This window comes from Arachis ipaensis, chromosome B4 (genome assembly GCF_059453495.1).
Source record: "Arachis ipaensis isolate K30076 ecotype BB chromosome B4, ASM5945349v1, whole genome shotgun sequence".
Taxonomy (NCBI): domain Eukaryota; kingdom Viridiplantae; phylum Streptophyta; class Magnoliopsida; order Fabales; family Fabaceae; genus Arachis; species Arachis ipaensis.
Genome location: NC_142439.1, coordinates 114,169,864 through 114,178,612, shown reverse-complemented (window position 1 = coordinate 114,178,612; position 8,749 = coordinate 114,169,864).

Genomic DNA, 8,749 nt, shown 5'->3' with positions numbered 1-8,749 from the left:
GAAGGTCTTGTGACTCGAGATATCGAGTAAAATCCCGATTAGCATAACGGGCTGATAAGTTGATCGAAGAAGTAGATCGAAGACCTCGGGATTCGAAAATTGTTTTCCAAGACATTGCATGATCAAGCAAAAGAAGCGGGAATGGTTACACATATTTTCATGCACGTGGGAGCTATACTTCAATTCAATTAGCTAGGAGGTGGCTATAAATAGAAGAAGGATCAAAGATGTAAGGGTTGAAACTTTGCCGCAGAAATTACTCATGCACACTCACATCCCGGTAACTTTCTGAGTTTGCTTTGAGTCAATTTCTGTAGGGTTCCTTCCACTTGTTTTACTTTTAGTTTACATTTTCTGCAAACTTTACTTTTCTTGCAAGTTTATCTTTCAACCAACATTTACTTTACTTGTTCAATTTTATGTTTCGAGACCTTTATTTTCCGTTTCAGAAGTCCTTCAATTCAATCAGAGGCATTTTACTGTTTTTCTTTAAATTCAATGCAATCTATTTCAATTTCAGTCAATTTATTTTCAAAATCTTTATTTATGTCTTTAGATTTTCTCGAATCTTGTCTAATTAAAGGGTCTTTGATGCAGTTTTAGAAAACTGGTACTCACAAAGAGGAGTAGATTTTGCTCCCAGACCATTAGATATCGAACCACCATCGATTTGCTAAAAATTGACAAAATAAATTGGCACACCCAATGGGACAGTTTGAAGTTATGTGGCCATAGTGTATTCAATTAAGAAGCAGAAGGATTGTATACATGGCAGAAGAAGTTTCGAATGTGAATGGTGGTTCATCCACAAATGACAGTGCAGTAGTAGTTGTACAACCTTCGGACGTTACTTCATGTTCGGAAGGTGTGGTTGTAAGTGAAAGTATGGCGGTTACTAATGTGCAGGCTGGAAATAATGGGTAAAATACTCGCCTACGTGGTAATTCAACACAAATACATCCCCAAGTAACTAGTGGTTGGCCTCCTTATGGCTTTCCTCCAGGTTATACGCCACCAGTAAGTGGCTTTGGCCTTCCGATATGATTTGGAGGTGCAAGTGGAGTATATAATGTTTAGATTCCACAACAACATCCCGAGTATTCTTGAGATTATAATGTGGGTTCTATATCTAATGCTTCTAATTTAATAGCAGTATTTTGACAACATGTAGAAGAAAGTCATCATGATTTGGTCAATTTATTAACTCAACAAATGACTACAATTCTGAATCCCATGATGGCTGATCACAAAATGAAGTTTGATCATCTTGCGAGGCAAGTCGAATGAATTGCTTGAATTTTTGATTATGATGAAGGGGAGAGGCAGAATGCAAGTGGAGCTAACGAGGATTTTGAAAATTTGTTTCGAAATGAAAATGATCTTAGGGGAAGAGAAAATCCACAGTTAATTCCTCGTGGTCAAAATGCTGACGATGTCTTGGCTCGATTACGTGCTAACCCAGCCGATGAGCGTTATCAGGTCACAAGAATTGTGGAAGATGTCCTCAATTGGGTTGAATTTAATATAGGATTTGTGAACCAACCCCATTTTGTGTCAGCCTTTCCTCATAATGTTCAAATGGCTGAAGTGCCAAGAGGGGTGAAAAACTCCAAGATAGTTACAAAGTTTGTTGGAGAAGTTGGAGAGTCAACTACTGAACATGTTGCTCGATATTTGGTCAAGATTGGAAATTTGGCTAATGAGGAAAATTTGAAAATGAAATTTTTTCCTTCATCATTAACAAAGAATGCTTTTACTTGGTTTTCAAATATCAGACCAAATTCGATAACAACATGGGCTCAGTTAGAGAACGCTTTTCATGCCCAATTTTATCGGGGAGAACTAAATGTGGTAGTTACTGACTTAGTGGCTTTGAAACGTGAAGATGGTGAAACCATCAATGATTTCATGATTCGTTTCAAAAACGCTAGAAGTCAATGTTATGTCTCTCTCCCTGAAAGCGAAGTGGTAAAGATAGCGATTATGGGGTTAGAATTTTATATGCGACAAAAGTGGCTTAATGTTCATATACCTGACTTGGCTCATTTGGCTGAAAGGGTCCGTCAAGTTGAAATTCTAAAAAAATAAAAAGAGAAATATAAAAATGATGAAAGGAAGTTAAGAGTAAATCTTATGTGGCAATGGACTCCTCTGATGAGGAGTTCGATTGGGAAGCAGAAGTTGATTTGGCTGAATTTAAGAAAGGTCCACCTTACCTTTGTTCCTTACTTAAGAAAATCCCAAATAGTGAAAAGTCAAATGATGTAAAACAGAAAAGTGGGAAAAGATATAGTTTCGATATTTTAAAATTGGATCAGATATTCGATGTATTGCTTAAAGATAAACAGTTAGTTTTACCTGAAGGTAGAACTTTACTTTTAGTAAAAGATTTAAAAGGAAAACCTTATTGTAAGTTTCATCAAGCAACTAGTCATTTGACTAATAACTGTGTTCGTTTCAGGGATTTCATACAAGAAGCTATCATGGAAGGGCGATTAAAATTTGATGATGGAAAAAAAGAAATGAAGTTCGATTCTGATCCATTTGATAGTGGAGCCAATTTTGCTGAGCCATATTTTGGTGTGAACATGGTTAGGATCTATTTCAGGGATTTGATACAAGAAGCTATCATGGAAGGGCGATTAAAATTTGATGATGGAAAAAAAAGAAATGAAGGTCGATTCTGATCCCTTTGATAGTGGAGCCAATTTTTCAGAGCCATATTTTGGTGTGAACATGGTTAGGATGTATTACGACTTCGATGTGGCTCTAGGAAGCTTCGAATCAGATGTCCGATCTGTTTACCCTGGGGCAGGAGATGGGTTGTTAGATTTTTTAGTGCAACAAAAATTGAAAGATCGAGATGTATCTTTGTGTCCTTGATGCAATGCAGTTTTTTATGCTGAAGCCACTGCAATTTTTGAGAAAGAAAGGATGAAGAAGGAATTGGCACACAAGGAAGAGCAAGCTCGCCAGAAACATCTAATTCGACAAACAGAGGGACAAAGTTCTGGTGGCCCGCAGAGGAATATGGCTGTACCTATGAGTCGTTCTCAAACTCTGGGTGTACAGTGGATTTGTAACTGCCAAGAGTTTCAGAATAGGGATGCTTACTATAAGCATAACCCACAGTGGGGTCACAGAGGTCCTCCTCGAGGTCGATATCCTTATTTTCGTGGCTGAGCCAGAGGGTACCAAAGGGGTAGAAAAAGAAGGGGATGCCAAACATCCAAGAATTCTCAAGATGACAAGACTAAGGGGGAAACCCCTTCTGTGTATTCCCGAGTAGTGTTTCCAATCAATAGGAGACTTGTCCAAAAGGTATTCCTTCTCCAGTGAAGTTGGATAAGGGTAAAGCTGTGGTTGTCGCATCCAGGAATGATAAAGACAAAGTCACTGATCTAGATAAGGAGTACTTCGAAGAAGGTGAAGATGAGATGGTCAGTACTATTTCGATCATCCCAACTGAGTATTCGGGGGAATATGAAGGTAATCCAGTGGAAGATTATGATGAGGATGAACCTGGGTACTTTCAAAGGCCTTCCAAAAAATAGAAGTCTCATTTGCGCCCATTGGACATCACAGCAGTCATGAGTGGGATCAAGATAAATAAAGTTTTGATTGATGGAGGAGTGGCAATAAGCCTCTTCCCAGAATGGATGTTGATGAATGTAGGTAAACATCTTGATGACTTAATCCCCACTAACATCTCTGTGACAGATTACAGTGGAGTTTTGACTCCTGCAAAGGGTCTAGTAATGCTTGGGGTGAAAGTTGGATTGTCTGATAGAAATACCATCTTTGTTGTGGTGTCTTCGAAGGCCAGTTATAATGCCTTGTTAGGACGTGATTGGATTCATGGAGTTGGGGCGATGCCATCTATTGTGCATCAAAGCGTTCTTTTGTGGACAAAGGAGGGAAAACCTGAAAAAATTAGGGTTGATTCGAGTTTATATGTCGAACAGTTACATGTTGATTTTAGAGTATATAGTCCTAAATTGAAGCCTTTTCAGGTCAACAGGGTGCTTAATTCTTTCAACTGTTAGGGTTGTTACTTGACTTCGGAAGGATTAAATGTGAAGCATTGCCATCCGCAACTTGGTTTTCCTCCAACTGGGTGGGATTGTTCGGAGTAAGTGGTAGTTTGAAGACGTTCTTTCATGGCAGGTGATCAAGATGTCTCGAATTATCTTATAATTTTAAATAAGTACTTAAGTAATTTCCCTTCAGTTGAGAATAAAGGTGATTCTTCTGATAAAGTTGAATCATTTAGGAATGTAGCTTCATTTTCTTCTGGTAGCATAGATTCGATTCCTTCAATCAAATTTAGTCATGGTTTAAATTTCTTTTGTTCTCGTAGTTTTAATAATATTATCAATCAAACTGCTATTCATATAGCAGAAGCTCAGTGTATTGAAAACAAAGTTGTTGTTAATTCGATGGATAATCAAGTGTGTTTCAATCCCAATGAATTTGTTGATTTGTCTTTTGATTGCATATATGATTTAGAACTTTTGGAATTTGAAAAATATTCAGTAAAGGATGATGAATATACAAAGGGTTTCAAATCGTAGGGTCTCTTAGAAGAAATTAATTCGGGATCTGTTGACGACGTTCGAATTACTTACATATGTAAGGACCTTGCGAACCCATTTCGAACAGAATTGTTCCATCTTTTACATGAATTTAAAGATTGTTTTACTTGGAATTATCATGAGATGCCTGGTCTTGATCGTTCTCTAGGGGAACATCAATTAGCATTAAAACCGAATGCTCGACCCGTAAAGCAAACACCTCGACGATTCGCTCCTGAAATTAATAAAAAAATTAAAGAGGAGATTAAACATTTGATTAAGGCAAAGTTTATTCAAACCGCACAATATGTAGAATGGGTTTCGAACATTGTCCTTGTAATGAAGAAAAATAGAAAATTAAGAGTATGCATTGATTTTTTAGATTTGAATAATGCTACTCTGAAAGATGAATATTTTATGCCCATAGAAGATATGTTAATTGATTCTGCTGCAGATAATGAAATTTTAAGTTTCATGAATGGTTATTCGGGATATAACCAAATCTTTATTGCAGAAGATGATGTGTCCAAAACTGCTTTTCGATTCCCTAGGGCATTAAGAACGTACGAATGGGTAGTTATGCCATTTGGTTTGAAAAATGCTGGTGCGACATATCAACATGGCATGAATACTATTTTTCATGAGTACATTGAAAAATTTATGAAAGTGTATATTGATGATGTTATGGTTAAATCGAATTCAGTAACCCAACATATCGACCATTTGAGAAAGGCTTTTAGTACGATGTGGAAAAAGGGTTTAAAAATGAATTTTTTAAAATGCGCATTTGGCGTATCAGCAGGAAATTTTTTGGGATTTGTTGTCCATAAAAAAGGGATTGCTATCAATAAAAACAAGGCCATTGCAATCTTGGAGTTATCCCTCCTAGGTCAAAAAAAGAGGTGCAGTCTTTCCATGGAAAGGTTAACTATCTTAGAAGGTTCATATCAAACCTTTCAGGTCGAACTCGAGTATTTGCAGCTTTGGTGAAGCTTAAGAATGAAACACAGTTCGAATGGACAAACGAACATCAAGAAGCTTTTGAGTCAATCAAAGATTATTTGCCTAAAGCCCCAGTTGTAAGACCCCAAATTTTAAAAATTTATTGATTTATTTATGATCTATTATATTATTTAAGATTATACTTTTAGAGATTTTTATATGTAAGTTGAGCGAATTTTTATTTATTATTTAGAGTTCTTATAATTGAAAAATAGTGAATATTTTATATGCCTTAATTTTAAATATTTAGATTTTTAACCTTATTTTATAAATAAAGGAGAATTAATCTAATTATCATCAAATCTTTATTGAATTAATATTTATTCGAAAATAGAATTCAAGTTGATAATAAAATGGTATTTCAAAGCTGATTATTATATATTAATTTGAATTTAGATTATTACTCTATACTTTTATTTTTATTAAAAACTACTATCTTATCCTAATCTCTAAAATCTCCAATTTCAGTACACAACACAAATCCTAATTTACCTTCATTAACTTAAATACTAACCCACTCACCTCTACCACCCCCACACCCCACACGGATACACACACACACAAAACACCCACACACACAAATAAACCCAACACACACGCATAATGAAATACCAGGAAAGAAAGAAAATGAAACAGAGGAAGAAATAAAGAAAAGAAAGAAAGAGGGAGGAAGAGAGGGAGATCCGAGGGTGAGGGTGGCGAGAGGAGAGGGAGACCCGTGAAAGAGGCAGAGCGCTAGGGGAGGAGGAGCTGTCTGCATCGCCACCATCGCGTCAGCTACGCCGTCGCCACTGTCAATCACGCCGCCACCACGCCATGTCGCCGTCGAGAACAGAGCCGCGAGGAGAGAGGGTTCGCGAGTGAGAGAAGGTTGCGGGCTTGGAAACCGCCGCGCCCAGTCACGGCCGTAAAGCCGTCGCCGCCGTCCAAACTCATCGTCGCCATCTCTCCCCATCGCTGCCACCGCTGGAACCGTGAACAGAGGAAGGAGACAAAGCTTTTCACGTCACCGTCACAGGACCTCAGCCGTCATCATCCCCATCCAGACAGCCGCTTCTGCTGCCGGAGAATGCTGCTGTGTCGTCGGGTTCTACTACCGGTAAGGGTCTTGTTGTTAGATTCTGTCCTTTTTAATTATGGAAATACTATAGTCACTACATGTTGCTATAGCCGTTGTCTGGATCGCGTGGAAGGAGCAGGAGCTGGGTGTTGCCGTGCCTTGCCTCCGCCGCCGGAGACTGCCGTCGAATCCTCTAGGTGTTGCGACGTTGTCTGTCATAAGGTTGAGTATCGGTGCTTGCATGTCGTGCTTGGAGTGTTCAGCTGATTCGTTTTGCTATTTCAGTACGTAGTTATGTTTCGAAAACCCTCGCGTTAGTTTTCTGTTATGTTTGGTTATAAAATCTGAAGTTTGGTAACGTAGGTTCGAGTTCTGAATATTGCATATTGCATAAATGTTGCTATGGTTGCTGCGAGAATGGTTTGAGTTGAGATTGAGGCTTCCGCTGACCGCGGGCCGAGAGAAAGGATTTTTCTGTGATGCGTTGGTGATAAACCACTATTTTATGGTTTATCTTGTATTTAATTGAATGGTTTTATCAAGCTTCTACCCACTTATTCATATGATTTGCATGATTTTATAATTTCTTCCTAGAGTTATTCTATGGTTAAAAATTTGCTTCCTAGAGATCTTTAATTTGTATATTTTAATTCTCCTTTATACCATTCGATGCCGTGATCTGTGTGTTAAGTGTTTCAGGCTTTATAGGGAAGGAATGACTTAGAGAATAGAGAGGAAGCTTGCAAAAATGGAAGGAACACAAGAAACCAATGAGATAACCAGCAAGCACTGACGCGCACGCATGGCTCACGCAAGCGCGCGATATGGAGAAATTTGCAGCAACACGTGCGCATGCCTAACGCGTACGCGTGGATTGGAGTTCTGCAAGATGACGCGCATGCGTGACCGATGCGTACGTGTGACACACCAAAACGACTAGCGACGCGCACGCATGACTGACGCGTACGCGAGACATGCGCGATCTGCAGATTTAACAGAAAATGCTGGGGGCGATTTTGGGCCGAGTTTTGACCCAGTTTTCGGCCCAAAAACACATAATAGAGCCAGAGAATCTACAGAGACTCAAAAGAGATTCTCATTAGCATAGTTATAGGTTTTTAGATATGAATCTAGAGAGAAAATTACTCTTCCTCTAGGTTTTTTTTACATTCATAATTTATTAGTTTTATGCTTTTGCTTTTGGATATTGAAGAGTCATCACCTCCGTTGAAGATACTATTCTAGTTTGTTTCCTTACTCTTTTATTTATTCCATATTCTTAATTCTTATTTAGAGTTATAATTGGATTATTTTCATGGATTGTTAATGAAAAGAATTACTTTTATTTTTAATTAAATTGCAGTTATTGTCTATCATGTCTTTCTTTTATTCCCTTTTTAATTCTATGCAAGTAATTTTCATGTCAATGGAGTAGATTCCCAACTTGACATGGGGGTTGATTAAGAGGAGACACTTAAGTTGGAATGCTCAAGTGATTAGTTAAATTGGAAGTTGTTGGCTAATTCTGTATTTACTAACGGTAGACCTTCCCAAGGGAGAGGACTAGGATTTGCGAATAAGAGTTAGCTCAATCACTTGACTTTCCTTTATTTAGTAAGGGTTAACTAAGTGAAAATAACAACCTCTTTATACTACACTTGAGAAAATTCTAACAAGGATAGAACTTCCAATTAATCATTTCCCCAGTCAAGGCCTTTTTAATTAGAATATATATTTCTCTTTTAAATTACAATTATTTATTTTCTGTCATTCAACTCTCAAAATTCTCGGAAAACTCCTGATTAATAACTTAGCACCCCTTCTAGAAACTTGTTGGGAGACGACCTGGGATTCATACTCCCAGTATTTTTATTCTAAATTTTTGTGACAACCTTTCTAAATTGATGAGGCGGATTTTCGCTGGTTAAGGGCTATAATTGCAACGCTGTTCTTATATTATAATTTCTTAATTGGTCTAATCTTTGCCACGTACCAATTTTTGACGCTGTTGTCGGGGAGTTGCAATTGTGTGCTGAATTATTAATTAGTGTACATATTTTTATTTTATTTGTGTATTTTATTTTATTTTATTACCATGAGCTGTATGTTTCTT